The sequence below is a fragment of the Molossus molossus genome, unplaced genomic scaffold (assembly GCF_014108415.1).
Source record: "Molossus molossus isolate mMolMol1 unplaced genomic scaffold, mMolMol1.p scaffold_m16_p_3, whole genome shotgun sequence".
NCBI classification, from domain to species: domain Eukaryota; kingdom Metazoa; phylum Chordata; class Mammalia; order Chiroptera; family Molossidae; genus Molossus; species Molossus molossus.
The window spans coordinates 81,528,174-81,551,029 of NW_023425366.1; the positions used below are offsets into that span (position 1 = coordinate 81,528,174).

The 22,856-nt window shown below is 41.5% G+C and overlaps 1 pseudogene; it reads right to left on the minus strand.

Moving 5' to 3' along the window:
- Positions 1-3,785: 3,785 nt before the first annotated feature.
- On the minus strand, positions 3,786-22,185 carry LOC118642056 (annotated as a pseudogene).
- Positions 22,186-22,856: the final 671 nt, after the last annotated feature.

Consider the following 22,856-nt stretch of genomic DNA (forward strand, 5'->3'; position numbering starts at 1 on the left):
TTACCACAGCTGTCTTGTGTATCACCTTTATCATTTTTGCCAGACCACGTACCATCTCTGTTTTATTCTACTTAATATTTTCCCCTACTCATAGATTTAGACTTTAAAATATTTCTTTTAAATTAATAATTGTATAAGACTATTATTAATGGAAAATATAATTATAATTTTCTTTTTTTTTTTTTTTATCCTCACCTGAGGACATTTTTTGATATTTTGTTCAGATAGAGTGGGAGGGGGAGAGAGAGAGAAACATCGATGTGAAAGGGACACATCGAGTAGTTGCCACCCGCACAACCCAACCAGGGCTGGGGACAAACTGCAACTGAGGTACGTACGTGCCCTTAGCGGGAACCGAACCTGGGTCTCTGGAGACCGCAGGCTGATGTTCTAACCGCTGAGCCAAAAAGGGCAGGGCAATAATTATAATTTTCAACGAGTAGAAGGCAACTGTAAAAATAAACTCTAGCTGAACACTTGCCTACCCAGAGCTCTGAACCTGGGGCCTGCCTTTGCCTTGTAAGGAAAGCTTGAAAAGTCTAGGAGATATTCAAGACCTCCATGCACCAAAATGCAGCTCTTTTCTTGATATAGCAGAACTGAAAGAGAACTAAAATGGGAATTCTGCTCCTGTCCTGCGGCACAGTCTTATCTGATTACTGTATGTGGTACGTGTGGGTGCACCACCTGGAATCACCGTGCCTGCCACCTGGAGCGCGCTGGCCCTGCGGTGGGAAACATGTGCCACTGGCTGAGCGTTTCCTGTGAGCTGGACGAAGGGAAGATAAAGGGGATTGATTAGATCTAATTTTTTTTTCTCCAAATCAAAATTCAACTTGAAAGAAACTAGATCTCTGCTTCCATCTAGGATTCAATTACATTTTATATGTAACACGTCTGAGATCGAACTCAAATTAAACATAGGGTTGAATTCTTACAAGATTCTGATGTTCAACAGCCTTCAAGTATGCTGGCTCTGGAAACTACTGAGTATCCTTTGCCGTGCTTCCTAGTGAAACTACTGTAGGACATCACCACGCAAGCGACACTGGGCCCCGCCTCCTAGAAAACTTCTTGGAAGAGACTGGCTAGAAGTTCGTAGTACCGTGCCTACTTCTGGGCAAACCTAACACACAGAGTGGCCATGTCTCAGCATAGCTTTGTCCTGGCAGTCTCCTTACTTCTCTACAAGGTGCAGGATGGCAGCATGGCCGTTATAGTACCAAGATCACCACCATAACATACTAAAAAAGCAGCTCCATGTGTCAAGCAGAATAACCCAAAGATATTTCTACATCCCTATTTCACAAGTATTTTGCTTCCTAATCTTCAATAATTTGACTCACTGGCATATTTAATAATGTATATAAACTTCTGCAAAATCACAAATAATATCTTGGTATTCTGAATTTTTATATGCATGAAGTATGTCTTCCCAGAAAAACACACATGTATATATAAATTCAAACCTACTTTGTAGTCTCTCTCTCTCTCCCTCTCTCTCTCTCTCTCAAGCTGTTTGTCTCAAAAAACTGAATTTCAGTAGCAGAAATGGCAACAGATCCTAAGTGAGAACTACACTGAAAAAGAAAGAAATGCAAATTCAGAGTCATTCAGGAAACAGATTTTCCAACGGTAATAAAATTGTACACGACACAAGACTAAGAAAATACTCTAGAGTCATTGCAAAAAAACCCACCAATTTAAATATCACCAAGGGAGGAACAGAGTATTAACTAGTAAAGAAGACCGATAACCTAGAAGCCCTGTACGTGTTCCAAATATTTATATTTCTGGACAAATACATATTTATTTTAGAATTAGGAAAGCATATTGCTTACATCTTAAACATTTCAGGAGCCAGCAATGAGTTGAATAATTAACAGAGTTCCCTGACCAAACTATAAGTTCAAAAAGGTGATTCCCACATGTTACACCCTGCTCTTTGCAATCCAAGGCTGAGCCCAGTGACTGGCACATGGATACTGTACTGTTGGATGAAAACCACAGTGGGAAAATTAGTGCATGGGTGCATTCTTGCTCTTAAATATGATAAAATTGGGCCAGGTTTTAGAAATGTGAAGAGAGACTTGACTTATATGTCAATCATTTCACTTCTCTCTAAGGGGTATCAAATTAGTACTAATGATACTTTCTCAAACATTTTAAATATATCCTACCCTTTCTTAGTTGGCAGAATGATATAAATGGCTTCAGGAAATTCATCTGCTCTAATTTTCTAAAGCTAAATTTTTGTTAAAAAGAAAGAACACATCATATACTCAGGTTGCAATAGTCATTGTGCTCTTTTTTAAAAAATCTTTATTGTTGAAAGTATTACAGATGTTCCCCTTTTTTCTCCCATCGATCCCCTCTACCCTGCTCCAGCTCTCCCCCACACCTTCACCACACTATTGTCTGTATCCACTGGTTGTGCATATATGCATATAAATTTTTTGGTTAATCTCTTCCCACCACCACCCCAACCCTTTCCCCCTGAGATTCATCAGTCTGTTCCATGTTTCCATGCCTCTGATTCTATTTTATTCATTAGTTTATTTTGCTCATTAGATTCCACATATAAGCAAGATCATGTGATATCTGCCTCTCTTTGGCTTATTTCACTTAATTGCTCTGTTTTTGCAAAATATCCTCAGAACTTAAACTGCTAAATATAAAGAAAACAGTAACAAGAATGATAAGCAATTCTGTCTTGGCCAGGTAGCTCAGCTGATCACAGCACTGTCCCCTGATCAGGGCACATATAAGAACCAACCAATGAATGCATAAATGAGTGGAACAACAAATCCATTTCTCTCTCCTTCTCCCTTCTTCCCTCCCTCCCTCCGTTCTTACCTCTCTCCCTAAAATCAATGATAAAAATAAGAATGATAAGAAATTCCCATTTCTACTGAAATATGAAAGTATAGAACTTCTACTTTTTTTTTTTTTAAATCCTCACCCAAGGACATTTTTGCATTTATTTTCAGATAGAGTGGGAGGGAGGGAAGGAGGGAGATAGAGAGAGAAACATCAATGTGTGAGAAAGACTCATTGAGAGGCTGCCACCCACACGACCCCAACCAGGGCTGGGGACAAACTGCAACCGAGGTACGTGCTCTTAGAGGGAACCAAACCCAGGACTCTCTGGTCCGCAGTCTGATGCTCTAACCACTGAGCCAAACCGGCCAGGGCTAGAACTTCTGCTTTTTAAAATATGTTTCTATTGACTTCAGAGAGAGAGAAAGGGAGGGGGGAGAGAGAGAAACATTGATGTGAAAGACAACACTCAACCAACTGAGCCACACTGGCCAGGGCTAGAAGTTCTATTTTTAATGTGAAGTCTAGAAACAAAAAAAAATATCTTTCCCATAGGTCAAATTTTTTTTTTTTTTCAGAGTTTAGGACTTTTAATTTGTCCCAAAGTTGCTGAAGCAAAATCATGACAAAACATCTTGCTTACCTTTATACCCCAACACACACACACACAAACTATTTGTAGGAAAAAAATGGTTTTGTACATGGGAAGAAACAATGTAAATTCAAAACTTACAGATAAGGGTTAGCTCTATCACTCATCTCTTTAAAAAGTTTATATGAATATCCAGTCAAAGCCAACAGGGTATCTCCTTTGAAATGTTATCTAAACATATCTCCAAGTAGACTACAGGACTGTATACTGCCTTGGAATGTCCTTAGAAGGATCTGTCATTGATCAGGTAACAGAGTAAAAACATCAGAGTCCTATCTTTGAATGGAAGAGAGAAAGACAGCGATAGAAGAAACTATTCAAACTTTGTCTTCTTTCCTTGTGGCTTGTGGTCTCCTCCTCCTCCTCTGCCTCCTCAACCTCCAAAACCTCCCCGGCCTCTGCCACCAAATCCACCTCAGCATCCTCTGCCACCACCTTGGCCTCCAAAGCCACCTCTGCCTCCACTGCAACCCCTGAAAGCCACCCTCCCTTAGGCTTGGCCCAGTCCAAAGTAACTTTGTTTCCATCAATTTCACCATCTTCCATAGCCTCCTTGGCAGCTCTGGCATCCTCTTCACTGTTGAAGTCTACAAAACTAAACCCTTTGGAAGAGCCCGTCTCCTGGTCAGTGACTATCCTTGCCCAGACAGAGCCATCAAATGATTCCTTCAACATCTCCTCTGTAGTCTCCTCAGACAGACCTTTGACAAACAGCGTTTTGGATGGTTGGCTTCATGCATTAGGTGATCCCCTGGGTCCTTGCAATTCCAGCCTGATTGCTCTGCCCTTAACTTCTCTTTTATTATAGGAATTTAAAGCTTCTTTAGCATCTTCAAATGAAGCAAATTCTATAAGTGCATACCCTTTAGAGTTGCCATTTTGGATCTGGGGTACTTTGATAAAGTTGACTTCTCAGATACTTCCTGAAGAGTTTCTTCTGTTGCACTGTAGGAAAGATTGCTTAAAACCAAAGTTTTTGATTCACCACTCCAAGTGCTATTCTTTCCACCTTTGTAGTCTTGACTTGGACCTCTCTCTCCAGTATAGTACAGGGAAATGGATCGCCCATCTATTTCTGTTCCCTGCTTTTCTTTCAAGGTTTTCTCTGCATCAGCTTCTGTCTTAAATTCAATATAAGCAATCCCTTTACTCTTTCCATCCTTGCTGACTAATCTGATTTCCATAGCATCTTCAAACACTTCTTTTAATTCGTCCTGAGTAACTCTATAAGGCAGATTTTTAGCCAAAAGTGTTCTTGCATCTCAATCTTTTCTACTGTCTTTTCCGTTTGGTTTTTCTAGTTTAATTTCATTGCCAAAGACTTTTAAACCAGTGAGTTCTAAGGCTTTTTCCAGGTCTTCAGCAGATTCAAATTCCACATAGCCAAACTTCCTAGACACACCAATTCTGACATCCACAGCAGCAAGATCGTTTTTAGCAAAAACGTCACTGATACCCGTTTTTAATTCAGGAGCAGATTTGCTGAAGTTCAGGTTTCCAACAAAGAGACTGAAAGCTGTGGTTGGTTCTGTGGCTTCTATTTTTTGTTTCTTGGCTTCAGGAGCAGCTTTCTGTTTGGCCATTTCCTTCTTTCATTTGACAGGCTCTTCATCCTCCTCCTCCTCCTCCTCCTCCTCCTCATCTTCCTCCTCGTCCTCTTTATCGTCTTCATCGTCTTCATCATCATCATCCTCTTCATCTTTTTCCTCAGCTGTGCTCTTGGCCTTCACGAAAACAGCTTTTTCAGGAGCTTTCTTGCCTTTGGCTGGTGCAATCTCCATAGGTTCTTCTTCAGAGTCATCTTCTTCATCCTCCTCCTCATCCTCATCGTTGTCGTCTTCATCCTCATCTTCATCATTGTCATACCATCATCTGAGGCAGCAGCTTTCATCACTGTTGGCTCAAATTCATCCGCATCTTCATCCTCATCCTCCTCGTCACCCTCTTCACTGTCATCATCATTTTCTTCATCACTGTCTTCCTTTTTGGCATTCTTGCCATTCTTTGCTCCCTTGGCTGGGGTGGCTGCTCCCTTCTTACCAGGGATTGTTACCAATGCCTTGCCTGGTGTGCCTCCCTTCTTTCCAGGTGTGGCTACCGCTTTGGCTGGTGTAACTGCTGCCTTTTTGCCAGGGGTGGGCAGAGCCACTGCCTTTTTGCCAGGGGTAACAGCTGCTTTCTTGCCTGGTGTGGCAACTGCAATCTTTTTTGTTGGGGAAACCATCACCTTCTTTGCTGGAGTTGTGGTAGCCTTCTTGCCTTTTTTCTGAGGATTGACAATCTCTTCTCCACTGCTTTCATCTTCATCATCTGACACTTCCTCATCTTCACTATCTTCTTCCACCTCCTTTGGAGGAGGAGCCATTTTCTTGGGGTCACCTTGATTTTTACTAGCCTCGCCACCAAGTAGCCAAGACACGCGAGACCCGCACTAGTCACGCGAGACTTCCCGCAGCCCCATAGGTCAGTTTTAAAAAACAACATTTCTTTGTAAAATAAGACACATACAAAAATGTGTTTTTAACAAACACAGGGAAAAGTATTATTCTCAGGGTCACATTATTTTAATAACCTTGACCCCAATTTTCAAACCTTGGTTTTTGGAGCTAGAAGCAACCAGTCCTTCAAACTGTGTGCTAAGTTGTGGTAAAACCTAAATCAGAGCTCTGCCTTCTGGATGTGAGAGGAACTGCACCGGGAAGGCTCAGAGCGGTACTGGAAACGAACGGGTGGTGCTGTTTTGTGGCTCTTAGAACTCATAAAAATGATGGGGAACTCAAGAAATAAAAAAAAATTTTTTTTTAGCTGTAGCTATATAATTAATAGGCTTGGTAATTAATGCATGTAGAAAGCTATTGTTGCAGGGAGCTGCCCTAACTTCAGCACTTCGACATTTGTGCCCCAGGAGGACTGCAAGGGACCAAGATGGTATCTGAGCCATTGTGCTCCAGGGAGAGAAGGTCAGCTGCTCAGGATGCGATGAAGAATCACCGGTCAGTAGGTAAAGAAATGCTAGAAAAATTGCTGGACTGCAGCTTTCGAAAAAAGTAACCGTTTTCCCTGTATTCCAGACCCCTCACCTACTTTCTCCTGTATTCCAAATCCTTTACCTACACTTTACTTCTCCTTATAAAAAGATTGGCTTGAGATGAGATGTAAATAGTCTTTAGGGTATATAACTTGCCAGCTTCTGAGCTCACCAGACTCAATCCTTGTCTCTACTCATTGGTTTTGGTAGTGACAGGTAGTACTAACGCCGACTTTTCCAGTGTCAAAAACATCTCCTTAATTAGAAGCATCTCAGTTATAAGAAGATGGGCACTTTTATTCCTGAACTTGACTCCAGTAAAGAAAGTGCTCCATTTTTCTGATGTACAAACGATTTCCTTAAATGCAAAGCCCGGGTTATGTACTAAAGAGCAAACCTGAACGTGCATATGAATTGAGAACTTGATAAATGCACGTTTGATTCACTAGGTTTGGGGTGATGTCCAAGGCTGGCATTTCTAATAAAAGCCCAGATAAACTGGATGCTACTGACGCACGGACCACACTTGAGCGCAAGGATATATTGGACATACATCTGTGGCTTCCCAGACTTTACCATCTAGCGGGGAAAACTTATGAGTAAACATGTAACCATTGAAGTTTTACGTTAAGTCATTCGTACCTACTGATTATCTAATATGGTGATAGTAAAAATTTTTATTATTTCTTAATTATAACTTATTTTCATGAGTATATTGAAACAAATAAAATTATCCCATAGGAAAAGATACTTGCCCCACCTGTGTGGCTCAGTGGATTTGGTGTTGTCCCATGAGCTGTGAGGTCCCAGTTCAATTCTCGGTCAGGGCACATGGCCAGGTTGGGGGCCAAATCCCCATTGGGAGGCAGGCAGGAGGCAGCCAATTGATGTTCTCTCTCATCAATGTTTCTATCTCTCCCTCTTCCTTCCTCTCTCTCTAAAATCAATAAAGAAAGAAAAAATTAAAAGAAAAAGATACTAATGACAAATGTTATGAACAGTTTCACTAAAAAAAGAATGAAGGAAATCAATTAAAATTGTACATTACAAGCTTCTCAACTGAAGTAAATAAAAGTGTTTCAGTAAATAAAGAGGAAATCAACTCCTCCTACACTCATCCAATTATTCAATTAAAGTTTTTTTTGGGAAGTCAACATTAACCAGCAGTGTTCATTTTATCCCTATATATATTTCCCTCCTGCTTTAAACGATCAGCTGAGCTAGAAGACGGGTTCCTAGTTACTCAATAAATATTTATTGAGCATCGACAATGTGTTAGGCACAGGCTGGGTGCAGAGGACAGAAAATGAATGAGTGAGGAGAGACAAATCATAAACAAGCAAACAATTAATTGGAAACAGAAAACACCCAGCACTACCTTGCCAGGCATGTGAGCGAGCCGCTTTGGAAACAGATTCTCCAGCCCCAGTCAAGCCTTCAGGTGACTGCAGCCCAGGCTGAGGTGGAGGCCATCTCGAGAGACCAGAGCCAGACCACACAGCCTGGTCACTCTTGGATTACTGATCCACAGACACTGTGTGAGACAATAAATGTTGGTTGTTTTAAGCCACTGAGGTTTGGGGTGACTTGCTACACAGCCATGAATAACTAGTACAGGAAGAAGGGGGTGAGAGGTAAGAACAAACCTATTTAAAGAGGGTGATCAGGATCCCTGGCTAGTTTGGCTCAGCGGCTGAGCGTCGGCCTGCGGACCAGAGAGTCCTGGGTTTGGTTCCTGCTAGGGGCATGTACCACAAAAAAAAAAAAAAATTAAAATAAATAAATAAATAAATAAAGAGGGTGATCAGGAAAGCCTTCTGAGAAGAAGACACTTAAGTTGAGGCAGATAAAAATGGAGTCAGCCCTGAGTAGAAGGTGGTGTCAAGGGTGGCAAGATGAAGAAGAGCATTCCAGAACAAGGGGACCAAATGAACAAGGGAACCAAGAGAAGCTCTTAAACAGTACATGGGGGCAGTATGGCCAGAGCTTATTCCCAAAGAACACTGGGGAAGATGTGAGGCCAGAGGTGGTCTTAGCCACAGCAGGCAGGGCCTCTCTAGGGAGTTTAAATTAGATGCTCAACACATCGGGAATCCTTTGATGAGTCTTCAGCAGAAGGCTAGTGTGATCCACTCTTTCAACAACCTCAGTAGGGCTGCGGTATGGGAACGAATATGGATGCCAGGCCTGCTCTCTACTCTCCAGTCATTCAGAGGCTCAGGTAAGAACAACCAGGAAAGGTTTACGGATGAGGAACTGCACGAATACTAATTACTACGACTATCACTGTTGCTGTCATTCCAGACAGGCCTGGTGTGGCCTCTGGGGTGTCGCAGGGGAAGAAACAAATGCAGGGAGAGAGCCACAGGAATCTGGTTTCTGCGGGTCCTCAGAGCCTTTTCTGAGGCAGCCCCTGAACCTCAGTGCGCCCAATTCCAAACACAGAGGGGGTTATATACTTGGTAAACCTAAAACGTGGATGTGGACATGAGTGACTTTATAGTACACATATTTACTTTGGGGTATGGATGTGTTTTTAAAAATACATAAACTTAATTTTCATTATGTAAGTAATGCTCATTGTAGAAAAATTCTCACTTATTTTGCAGGTAATGAGTATTGCAGAAACTTTTCAAGAGCAAATATGCAAAAGAGAAGAAACTAAAATTACCAGTTACCCCAATCACTCCAAGATAAATACTGTTTTCAACTTCCTTTTGGTAAGTATCCTTCCAGTATCCCTGTGTCTGTATGGAATACATACTGGTTACAACTAAGATTTTTGGAAAGTTTTTCTCCTTCTCCATTGTAAAAACCATTGATGCTTATCTTAGGTAGTTTGGAAGACACAGAAAACATAAGAAAAACACGATAATAATATGACCTTTGTTTCATTCTGAGAATCTACAGGTAGCTGGCAACTCACTCGAGCTGCCGTTCTACACATACTCATTTCCTAAGTTTCAGCCGACCTCCTTAGCTCATTAGAAAAGGAAAAGAGAAGCTGACAACTGTTCACCACATAGAGGATCTGGCATCAAATGGGAAAGTTGTGGGGATAGGAATAAGAGATTCAAATCCTGCCAACAACAGTTCTCTGTACTAGGTGGTGGGGGCGGTGCCTGAGGAGACGGATACACTTTGAGTAATGCCCACGGTAAGAAGGCGCAAACTGAATTGTCAACCTCAAAACAAAACCTGTCCGGTGAAGTATGTTAAATTCTGGTAGCCCTGGTTGCCTGTTTCTCTCAATATATTTCCAATGACCTAAATCCCAGTTTGAAGAAAAGGCTCTTCCCTTGCTGGACATCAGCCATTCTTATTTCCATATGATTCACTGGACTTCCCTGCAAAGTCTTCTGTTGCTCTCTCAGGCAATCACCCAGAATCACAAGCTCTGTGGGCCCAGGGAACTTCAATCTCAGTGATAATCTTGAATATTTTATCCAACAACTAAAAGCCATTTACTTAATGGAGAGTACTACAATGCATGATGCCATTCCAATCAAGGTTAATTCATTTGCAGGCAGACTTTCAAGAGCCTACACCTGCATGTTGCTTATAAAAGGAGCCATTCCACAGTTAAATTTCACAGGAATTTAAACTATCCATCCACTGCCAACTCTGATCTAGTTTTACTCCTCTGATGCTACAGTTACCTTTTTGGATTCGCTGGAAACAATTTTTAGCCAACAAGGTCCAACAGAGATCAACTTAATGTACCTGAACCCTGGAAAGTGGTGGTGAAAGCTGGGGATTTGGATTGAGTTACAGTAAGGTAACCTGAGATGACTCTAGGGTGTGTGTGGGGGGAGGGGAGTACAGGGGAAGGCAATGATCAAACAGGGTTTCATTTACACCTTTGGTTGTAAATTAGATATTTTGTCTAGATTAAAGCCATTAGTGGGCACAAATGGAGAAAATGTGTTTGCGTGTGATATGGTTTGAATTTCTAACATCTAACTATGAATCAGAACTAGGGATAAGAATAATGTGGACATACAGAAGAGCCAGACAGAACCAGGACTGTCTGGTTAAAAGTTATATCTGGTTTCACAATAAAAGGGGAAGTTAGGACACAATAAAAATCACTATATATTATTTATGTATAGCTAGGGTGCTATATTAAATTTACAATGAATTTTCTATGGTTCTTACTGTAGAGTATGGAGTCAGTCATTTTCAACACTCTTTTAGTTATCTTCCTAAATTCCCATGATAATGAACACCTTTGAGTATTGTTAAACATAAGTTGTTTGAACTGGAGTGGATTACATCAGACTATTTCAAGTCAATAGTCTGTAAATGGTCTCTCTTTTCGGAATTCTGTCTTAACAAGGTCTGTTTCTATAATGAAATAAAAATTTTATTCCCCCCAGAATTTCTTGTAAGAAGAATTTTTTCACCTTTTTATTGAATTTATTGGGGTGACATTGGTTAATAAAATTATATAGGTTTCAGGTGTGTAATTCTATAATGCATCATCTGCATGTTGCACTGTGTTCACCACCCCAAGTCAAATGTTCTTCCATCACCATTTATCCCCCTTATACCCTTTTCTACCTCCCCCACGCCTCTTTCCTCTGTTAATTACCATACTGTTGTCTGAGTCTATGAGTTTTTTCTTAATCCCTTCACCATTTTTACCCAGCCCCACAACCCCCTCCCCTCTGACAGCGGTCGGTCTGTTCTCTGTATCTATGAGTCTGTTGTTTGTTAGTTTGTTTTGTTCATTGGATTCCACATAGGGTACTTGTCTTTCTCTGACTGGCTTATTTCACGTAGCATAATGCTCTCCAGGTCCATCCATGCTGTCACAAAGGGTAAGATTTCCTTCTTTTTTATGGCCAAATAGTATTCCATTGTGCAAATGTACCACAGCTTTTATATCCACTCACCTACTGATGGACACTGGGCTATTTCCAAGTCTTGGCTATTGTAAATAACGCTGCAATGAACATAGGGGTGCACGTATTTGAAAGGAATACTCTGATCAACCACACAACATGGACGTGTAAGATGCTAAGGACGTGTTTAGTAACAAAAGATAGTTTCTAAACTACAACTTAAGGTATTAGGAGAGGAGTCTGCAGCCCTCCTAAAAAGGAGAAGGCAATAGAGAAGAGTGAGCAAGGCCACTGTTGGGAGAAGAGTGTGGACCGCAGAGAAAAGCCTCAGATCTGGGCCGGGGGAGGGTGAAGTGTCTAATAGGGACTTGATGCTCCCCCTTCCTTAAAGAGAGGTGTCTGAGCGTGCATGCCTGTGTGTGTGCAAACGTGTGTGTGCGTGTGTGTGGAGAGAGGGGGTGGAGAGGGGTGACTTATGTGTGATATAAATGTTCTCCATGTCCTCATCTTTTACTAAAATCCAGATTGCTCACCAATCCATTGTGAACATAGATTCTTCTGAGCTCCAATTCCGGGCTACAGTGTGGCGATTAGAGACGGCGCAGACAGACACTGTCACTGAAGGGGAAAGGAGGCACTTGACATCTGGGTTATTATAGTGCTGCTACTACTACTAATTATTATATTTCATTATGAAACATTATATTGATGTCTGTAAACAAGGAATAAAATTTAACATCTAACAAATGCTTCCTTTTCTCAATAGAAGTATAATTGACACTATAATTCATAGATCTGCTAATCCTTTTCTGCCTTAGTCACTGGCAATGTTTACTTTTTGAGCGTATGCGAGTATCATTCTTACAAATAAGCAGTGCCCCCCCTCCATGGAGAAACAAACAGCAAGGTGATGGCTGGGGGAGGGGCGAAGAGGGTCAGGCTTGAGAGGGGGGCTGGCCATCTAAGGGGTAGATGAGATGATACATGTAAGATTCTTCCGTCAAATCCCAACATATAGTAAACACTTAACCAGTGTGACCAATTATTAATAGTAATAGGAACACGTTAGCCTGCTTCTGTCTTTAAGGAAAGGATTTGCCCTCATCGATGGCACAAGGACAATTATCTCAGACACAAGAGAGACAGGAGTAGGGAGGAGGTTACTCCTCTGCCCCTGAAGATCCTATCGACAGGTTAAGATGGGGTTCACCTCTCTCACTACTAACTCTTTTCCTCCACCTTCAAGTCTGGCTGAAGAGAGCCTGCAGCATTCCTGGAGATTGCACTGAGGTCTCTCGCTTCCGAATGCATCTTTGATAGATGCCTCTAACTGCATCAAAGTGGCAGGAGCATTTCTCTCAGCATTTAATGCTAATCTTCCCTGTCATCTAGGCCGAAATAACTACACAATCATGTCAGAAGCCCCCAACATAAATCCACCAGGGGTTTTAATTACTCTCCAGTGACAATGTCTTATACAAAAATTGGAGCAATGAAAACCCAACCAGTGAGTGTGTGGCGTGTGTATGTGTGTGTGATGGCCCAGGCTAACTCCAGACCAGCAGGGCATCCTTTCTGTACTCTGAAGGAATAAGATCGGGAATCTACACCCAGTTCAGGGTGCGACAGCACCGCACCTGTAGGCTTGGTCTGGAGAAGGGATGATTTTGTGTTGGAACTGCTGACATCACCGCTCCTTCCTCTGAGGGCACACAAGTGATGGCTACAAGCTTAAGCTGCAGAGTCACACAAAGCAGGGTTTGAATTCCAGCTTGCGGCCTCCTCACTGTTTCATCCTGGGCAATCTCTGTGATCTTCAACCTCCTAATTTGTACACGGGGATCATAACCATACGTATGGCATAAGGTGGTTGTGAGGATTAAGCAAGATCATCTAGGCAAAGCACAATATGTAGTATAAGTAAATGCTCAATAAATATTAGCAACACTAAGAGAAATGCAGAAGGAGTCCCCATATTCATGCTGTTAGGAGAGTCCAGGTGTCCTCCTCCCACCCAGGACTCTGGTTACGTGACTCTGAAGAAGATCATCGTATCTCCCATCTATGCCAAAGAGTAAACACAATGAACAACACAGAGAGCAAACTACTATAGACCACACAGATTCAAAAACAAACCCCTGCAAGTTCATTTTATATATAACTCTTATAAATCTCAGGACTCAGAGAATCCAGTCTCAGAGGGTTATCCCTTTCAAAGAAATAGTGCAACCACCAAAAATAATTAAAATAAATCAAATCCTTTATTTAGGTTCCTCAGAGTCCATTAAAGGTTGACTCCAATAATCCACTGACATACTTCTTAATGTCCCTTTGCTTTCCTCTTAAACCCCATTACCCATATTAGCTGCGCTGGAACTTGCACACACAGCCTAGTGGCTTCACTGTTTCTCAGTCCACTCACCCCCCAGCCTGTCTTTTTATTCTACAGATCAACTGTGCTTCTCTCCCAGCCAGCAGGATGCTCCCTTACTTAGGAGCCAGCAGGAGAGGTAACGCGAGTGAGCTGGAACATGATTCTCTTTGGTGATCATGAGGAAGGGACAGCTCTAGATGCATGTAAATAGTTTTTGCCTCTGCAATTGCAAAATGCAAGAACACCTCACTGTACCTTTCTTCTTGGTCATTCTTAAATCATGACTTGATTCACAAGTACAAAAATGCAAAGATAAAAAAAAAAACCTTACCAAATTAGGAATGTATATTTCTTATCTCTCCTTTGCCTTGTCAAAAAAAGAAAAAGGTCATAAGATATTGGTAGGAACTAACTCCACTATTAAAGCTGCACTGAGGTAAGTCATTGGAAGAAGGATGGAAAAGAAATGACAGGAAGTGATTAGGTGCTGCCAGATAGCTGATCTGTTTCCATAAACACTTCCGACATAAATGGTAGGGGCATCATGTGGAAGAGGCTCAGCCCCACCCCCCACCCCATAAAGGAGGGCAGAGAAATGCAAACCAAGTGGTAACTGTCAGGTGTCTAGATATGGGGCCACTGCCCTCTAGTGTGTACTCTAAAATTTGCAAAATTCCTTTATCCTGGTTCACTGGAGATCCCAAAGACAGTAGAAAGTGGGATTAAACATGAACCCCTGTTGAATTATTCGACAGAATCATTTAGAAATAGGTTAAATCATTAAGAGAGTTTGATCTAATGGCCTCCTACCACCTCACTATCTGTTGGGGCCACACTCTTGTCAGGCCCTAAAAATGGATTTGTTGTTCCAGTTCAACAGATTACCAAAAGGGGAGAAGAGTATTAAACATATTCAGCAACTGGTGTGGCACAGCCACTGGCATTCAGAACAGATGCCCACAAGATGCCAGCTGGCAGCAGTTCTGGGGGCCCCGACAGGGCCAGCCATTCATCCGTTAAGGCTGATTCATGAGGAGGCCGGGGGTTCCTGGGAGACGGAGTAGGTGGCCAGCAGAACAGGGGGCCTGGTACAGAAGTAGGTCAGTATTTGAACAAATGGCCATCTGTACTGAGGTGGTGTGGCGAACATTGGCTCCACAGAGGGGATAAGAACGACAACAACCAGGACCGCCCGGCAGAACAGAAGAGTGACCCAGAGCCCAACAGCATCCTAAGGAGAGGATGCAGGGGGCCCTCACTTCCCGTCAGCAGCTGTTCCTTCGCTGGCCAACAATGAGAGACATCCCTCTAGCCCAGGGCAGGGGCACGGTGGGGTGTCAGGAAACCCACTTTCTAGTCTCAGTTTTCCTACCGCTCCCTGTGTGACATTAGGCAGATATTTTGACCTGGGCCTCCACATCCCCATTTTCTAAATGGTGAGGTTTTTTTAAGGACCCTTTCATCTCTGGGTAGGATCTAGTACCCCTTTTCATGATCTGGTATTTCCAAATGAATTCTACATACAAGATTATTCAGCATAATTTTTAATGACATCTTTGAGATAGCTCCTAGCTCATAAAAAAGTACTCAGTAAATATCTTGAAAAGGGTTTAAGCAATCTCATATTTTTCAGAATTTAAAAAATTTGTGTTTCCAAATTTCACCCTAAACGTATCCACTTGTGAGGAACTCACAAGATTTGTTTCAGATAATTGGATGAGCACCAGCAACCACTATTGTTTACTGACCACCCACCTGCACGAGGCGTTGGATTAAGCACTTTCTATGCATTATCTTGTTTAATTCCCATGACAACCATATGAGGAATGTATTATTATTCCTATTTTATGAGAATTCACAGGCTGAAAGAGGGTGAATGACTTGTCCAAAGTCAGGCAGAAGAGCATGCAGATAACGTATGCCGCTGAAATCCATGCCCTTAGCTACTCTGCGAGGGCATCAGCGCATGACGAGGAGAAATGTGAAAACAAGAATAAATGTGAATTCTTTCAGGAAGCTCTTTGTTCTCCATTTATTTACTTACTTAGAGATAACTACCTACCTTTAGTGCCTAAAAGTCCTTTCTTTCATGAAATGATGGTGATAGGCCCTGGCTGGTTTGGCTCAGCGGTTAGAGCGTCGGCCTGTGGTCCAGAGAGACTCAGGTTCGGTTCCCGCTAAGGGCACGTACCTCGGTTGTAGTTTGTCCCCAGCCCTGATTAGGTTGTGTGGGTGGCAGCCACTCAATGTGTCCCTTTCACATCAATGTTTCTCTCTCTCTCTCTCTCTCTCTCTCTCTCTCTCTCTCCTTCCCTCCCTCCCTCCCTCCCTCCCTCCCTCCCTTCCTCCCACTCTATCTGAACAAAAAATGAAAAAAATGTCCTTGGGTGAGGATAAAAAATAAATAAATGATGGTGATAGTAGATAATAGGTGCATTGGGTTTTGGTTTTTAGCACCATAAAAAGCTGGCAAGTTTCAACCTTTTGAAATGTTATGCGCCCATGAAATTGCAGTATCTGGGAGCCGTTGTTCTTTTCTGGTAAGAACATTTGTTGTGCAAGTATTAAGTTCATTGCCAAGGTTAAAAGCTTCTGAAGAGTGCCATGTCTGCCTTTTGCATGTCTGACTGATGCTAATTTGTTGGTAAGGAGAGTCATATTATCTCTTCACAATATGAACAGATTAACAGATTATAGAGGAGAAAGCAGGGGATTCCTCTAGCCATTATATAAATTATTCAGTCCTTCTATTTGTGACAAAGACATGGAGGAAACAGAAGCTAAACTAAGAACAGAGGGAAAAAAGCCAGAATAAGCTCAGATCTGCTAAACAAGAACAGAGAGCCTCTCCAGAAAAACAAAACGAAACAAAAAACACAATAATTTAACTACAGAACCTGTATTTGCAGATTTTATACTAATAATAGCAATAGTAGTAACAGCAGCAATCAATTCTTTAAGAACATCTTCATTTTTACAAATAAAGAAAAACCACTGTCAAATTTAAAGTTCTTTCCAAAGAGAGTATTGTGATTTCAACAAGTTGGAACTTAATCTCAAATTTATGACTGAAGAGTATTTTAGAGATTAAAAAGTACTTGTGAAGACCTTTTAATAATTCAAGTCTTTCTGAAGTTGATCAAGTGATTAAACCCAGAAGAAGATGCTTATCTATCTTGCCACCACTACACCCATTTCCTTATTTAATTGCACACATTTTGAAGGTTTTTCTGTATTGGCTGAAATGTGTAGATTTGAAATGTTACCTAAAGTAATATAACTATAAACTCTGCAACAAATAAAGCTTAATTAATAATGAATTAATTATATTGCCCTGGTTGGTTAGAGCACCAACCCATGCACCAAAGGGTTGTGGGTTCAATTCCTAGTCAAGGGTATGTACCTGGGTTGCAGATTTAATCCCTGGCCCCAAATTGGAACACATGCAGGAGGAGGCAACCAGTCGATGTCTCTCTCTCTCTCTTTCTCTCTCACCACCCCCTTAAAAATCAATGGAAAAAATATCCTTTGGTGAGGATTAACAACAACAACAAAAATGAATTATATTAATGATTATGATCATATAGATTTGCATGACAATAGACACCATTTTAATTCAAATTCCAACACCCAGATGTTATAGCCTAAAGAAAAAAAGCTGCTTGGACTATTAAATAAACAGAGTTGCAAAACTTGCTATGCCCGTTTTTATTTATTTATTTATTTTTTATGAATTTTTATTTATTTTTTTGTTACAGATATTTTACCTTTTTACCCCATTGGCACCCCCCACCCTACCCCCCCTCCACCCTGTCCCCGGCTTAGTTGTTCATGTCCATTGGTCATGCATACATGCATATAAGTTCTGTGGTTTATCTCTTCCCACCCCCGCACCCCCCATCCCCTCTTCTGAGGGATGTCAGTCTGTGCCCTACTTCCATGTATCTGGGTCTACTATATTCCTCAGACTGTTATGTTCATTATATTCCGTATATAAGTGAGATCATGTGGTATTTGTCTTTTTCTGCTTGGCTTCTTTCACTTAGGATAATACTTTCCAGGTCCCTCCATGTCGTCTCAAAGGATAAGAGATCTTTCTTTCTTACCGCTGCATAGTACTCCATTGTGTATATGTACCACAGCTTTTTGATCCATTCGTCTACTGGTGGACACTTGGGCTGTTTCCAGATCTTAGCTATTGTAAATAGTGCTGCTATGAACATAGGGGTACATATATTCTTCCTGATTGGTGTTTCAGGCTTCTTAGGGTATATTCCCAGCAGTGGGATCACTGGGTCAAATGGAAGTTCAATTTTTAATTTTTTGAGGTAGCACCATATTGTTTTCCATAGCGGCTGCACCAGTCTGCATTCCCACCAGCAGTGTATTAGAGTCCCCTTTTCTCCACACCCTCGCCAACACTTGTTGTTTGATGATTTGTTGATGGCGGCCATTCTGACAGGTGTGAGGTGATACCTCATTGTTGTTTTAATTTGCATCTCTCTGATGATTAGTGATGTTGAGCATTTCTTCATATGTCTCTTGGCCATTTGTATGTCCTGTTTGGAGAGGTGTCTATTCAGCTCCTCTGCCCATTTTTTAATTGGGTTCTTTGTCTTCCTTTTGTGGAGTTGTATGAGCACTCTATATATATTGGAAATTAACCCCTTATCTGATACATCATTGGCAATGATGTTCTCCCATACAGTGGGTTGCCTTTCCATTTTGGTGATTGTTTCTTTTGCTGTGCAGAAGCTTTTTAGTTTGATGTAGTCCCATGTGTTCATTTTCCCCTTTATTTCTGTTGCCTTACGTGATGTATCAGTGAAAATTCTGCTCCGTATGATGTCCGAAATTTTGTTGCCTACATTTTCTTCTAGAATTTTTATGGATTCATGGGTCACATTTAAGTCTTTTATCCATTTTGAGTTTATTTTTGTGTATGGTGTAAGTTGATGGTCTAGTTTCATTTTTTTGCATGTAGCTGTCCAATTTTCCCAACACCATTTATTAAAGAGGCTGTCATTACTCCACTGTATGCTCTTGCCGCCTTTGTCAAATATTAATTGAGCGTATTGCCTTGGGTCCATTTCTGGGTTTTCAGTTCTGTTCCACTGGTCTATATGCCTGTTCTTGTGCCAGTACCAGGCTGTTTTGGTTACAGTCGCTTTGTAGTATAACCTGATATCTGGTATTGTGATCCCACCTACTTTGTTCTTCTTTTTCAAGATTGCTGTGGCTATTCGGGGTCTTTTTTGGTTCCATATGAACTTTTGAAGTATTTGTTCTAGTTCTATGAAATATGTCGTTGGTATTTTGATGGGGATTGCATTGAATCTATAGATTGCTTTGGGTAGTATGGACATTTTAATGATGTTAATTCTTCCAATCCATGAACAGGGTATGTGCTTCCACTTTTTTATATCTTCCTCTATTTCTGTTTTCAATGACCTGTAGTTTTCTGCAAATAGGTCCTTTACTTCTTTGGTTAAGTTTATTCCTAGGTATCGTAATTTTTTTGGCGCGATGGTAAATGGGATTGTTTTTTCAGTTTCTCTTTCTGTGAGTTCATCATTGATGTACAAGAATGCCGTCGATTTCTTGACGTTACTTTTATATCCTGCTACTTTGCCAAATTCATTTATTAAGTCTAATAGATTTTTGATGGAGTCTTTAGGGTTTTCTATGTACAATATCATGTCATCTGCAAATAATGACAGTTTCACTTCCTCCTTTCCAATTTGGATCCCTTTTATTTTTTCTTCATGTCTGATTGCTGTGGCTAAGACTTCCAGTACAATGTTAAATAAGAGTGGCTATGCCCGTTTTTAAATTCACTTACTTTTATTGCCACAACTCCTAATTGTCTTTGTTTTTCTTTCTTATTTATTTATTTATTTATTTATTTATTTAATCCTCACCCGAGGACATTTTTCCATTTTTTGTTCAGATAGAGCGGGAGGGAGAGAGAGGAAGAGAGAGAGAGAAACATCGATGTGAAGGGACACATCAAGTGGCTGCCAACCAGGGCCGGGGATAAACTGCAACCGAGGTACGTGTCCTTAGCGGAAACTGAACCCGGGTCTCTCTGTACCGCAGGCCGAAGCTCCAACCGCTGAGCCAAACCGGCCAGGGCTGTTTTTCTCCTTTAAAAATGTAAATCACTTTTGCAAAAAAAATCCTCTCAAAACCCTAAGTACAAAATTAAATCAGAAAATGGGCCAAGTTGAAGCGAAACTGTCCAAAGGGATCTAGAGGAAGCTGGCCTTGAGCAGCAGGAGTCAGAAGGCACAAACCACTATCTTCACCCGTGTAGAAGTGAGCAATGTCATCATTTGAAATGCTAGGGAAAACTCATGAAACTGCACTTCCCCAGAAATAGCTGCCATTTCAGATGATGAACAACAAAAAGCCCAATGTATCACTCTGGCTGGTTTGGCTCAGCAGTTAGAGCGTTGGCCCACAGTCCAAAGAGTCGTGGGTTTGATTCCTGTCAAGAGCACATACCTCAGTTTCGGTTTGGTCCCTGGCCCTCGTCGAGGTCATGTGGGATGCAACCAATTGATGTGTCTCTGTCACATCGGTGTTTCTCTTTCTCTCTCTCTCCCTCCCTCCCACTCTATCTGAAAAACCAATGGAAAAATATCCTTGGGTGAGGATTTAAAAAAAAAAAGCCCAATGTATTTGTTTCTCTCTCTAACCAAATTTATTTATTTATTTATTGAAATTCAGCTTCAATCACTTGGAAGTGACAATTTGAGATTCTGAAAAGTTTTTTATCAATACCATATTCTAGAACTTTCTGTAGCTACTCTGGAAAATTCAGTATTTTATTTGTATTGTCCCAATTCCATGAAAATCTAAAGGGTAATAAGCATGCTCTATGCTTAATAATTTCTTGTTCTCAATTCTGAACAATGCCCAGAGAGAGTGCTCTCAGAACAATCAGCCTTACTTTATAAAGTCAGGACACCTCCTTTAAAAAAAATTTTTTTTTATTAATATGCTTTTATTGATTTTTTTTTTAGAGTGAGAGAGAAACATCCATGTGAGAGAGAAACCTCAATGGGCTGCCTTCTGCACGCCCCCCACTGGGGATCGAGCCCACAACCATGTGCCCTGACCAGGAATCAAACCAGGACCTCTCTGTCTATGGGACGGTGCTCAATCCACTGATCCACACCAGTGGGGTAGAACACTTCCTCCTGACGAAAGGTTTCAGTATTATAATCCCAAGTTTGTCAAGTAGCGTAATGTTTATAGCATCTTAAAATTACAAAAAGAGAAAGGGAAAATTTCCTATATTACAAGCAATTCAAGGATAGATAAAAAAATTGGTGAAGACCTTTTAAATGAGGAAAGATGGGGAGATAAATGATGATTAACTTTTCAACAGCTTTCTATATTGGTTCAAACACTTTATATCTTGTACATGACTTTGTTTATAGTACAGTTGCATTTAATTAACATCAATTAATACTTTTATTAATAAAAATTAGTGAAGTTGATAATGAATACTTTTAAAAAACATGGGTGAAAGGATCTATCAAGAAATTGAGCCCTGGCCAGTTTGGCTCAGCGGTTAGAGCGTCGGCCTGCGGTCCGGAGAGACCCGGGTTCGGTTCCCGCTAAGGGCACGTACTTCGGTTGCAGTTTGTCCCCGGCCCTGGTTGGTCGTGCAGGTGGCAGCCACTCGATGTGTCCCTTCACATTGATGTTTCTCTCTCTCTCTTCCTCTCTCTCCCTCCCACTCTATCTGTACAAAAAATGGAAAAATGTCCTCAGGTGAGGATTAAAAAAAAAAAAAAAGAAAGAAATTGATCTTTTGTTCAGGAATTTGTCACTGTTATAGCTAGATATTAAAAGTTATGTTTTATATTTTATAATATTTAGATATGTCACTACTCAGATTCTATAACATTACAGTTTAACCTTGCACCCTTCCCTGAAATACGAACCTTGGGAGGGAAAATCCGGCAGGGGACAGGGCCTGTCTTTCCCACTGCATTTCTCTCCACTAACCTGAAGTGTCCACGGGCTCTGCCGCCAGCTTTCTGAATGAGGCTCAGCCTACGTTGGCAGTTTTGCCGCTGCTCTGGGGAGCTTGGCATTATGTCAACTTAGCCAAGCGGGACCTATACTTTCCAGAGTCCTCTTTCCTGTATGGTTCTATATGGCCACGACAAACAGTCTATGTGAAATTCAGAAGGCAGAAGGGAAGACGTCATGTTTTTTATGCTCTGAAAGTTGTTGCTGATCCACCACTTACCTATGCAGTGGCCCAGGCTTGCTCCAACTCTCACCTGGTCCCCTCCTTCAGCTTCTCTGAGTCCTGTGTGTGTGGCTCTCTAGTAATGGGTGTCAGTTTCTCCTGCAGGTCACCCACAACATCGAGGTTGGACATGGTGAGAGACAGAAGCAGGTTCCAGTTGGTCCTCCTTGGTGTCAATTTGTCCCCATGCATTCCCGCTGGTACTGGCTCTCCTTACCAGCCTGTCTTCTTACCTGCTCACCTGACGGGCTCATAGTAACTTCAGGCTCAATACTAGGTGCAGAATCAGCTGTCTGCATAGACTGCTCCATCAGCTTTCACATTCATCTACGGTCTGTCCCTTATAATAAATCCTTTATTCTATACGTGTGTAGCCATTCTGCTCCTCAGATAAAACTCTGCTACAAGCTTCTTCATACATCACCTTGTTGCCTTTGCATGTTGAACTGTATGGTAAGCCTCAAAGTAATAAAATCTACTGTCTTCAGAAGGGCAAGAAGGCAAATATTTGGTGGCAGAAGAAAAAAAAAAAGAGATACTTAGAAGGTAAAATATGTGTAGGACGCTCCCAGAAGCTTCTCAGTTCTAAAAGTGCTTGTGTTAGTGGTCAATTTATTGCCTCTTATCTCCAAATCCCCTTTTGCATGCTCTGCGTTGTGATGCCAAAGCTGGACCCTGTATACATTCCCCCTTTATCCACAAGGGGCATTGGAGGGACACTGGAGGAGACGGGCATTCTCGACCTGGTTCTGTTGTGCTTGCTCTTGTGGTAGGTGGAAGCCAGTAGCACGGGATAGTGGTGCTCACCCCTAGTAAGTTTCAGTGGCACCATCTGGGGGACTTCCCAGTGGACCACTGCAGCA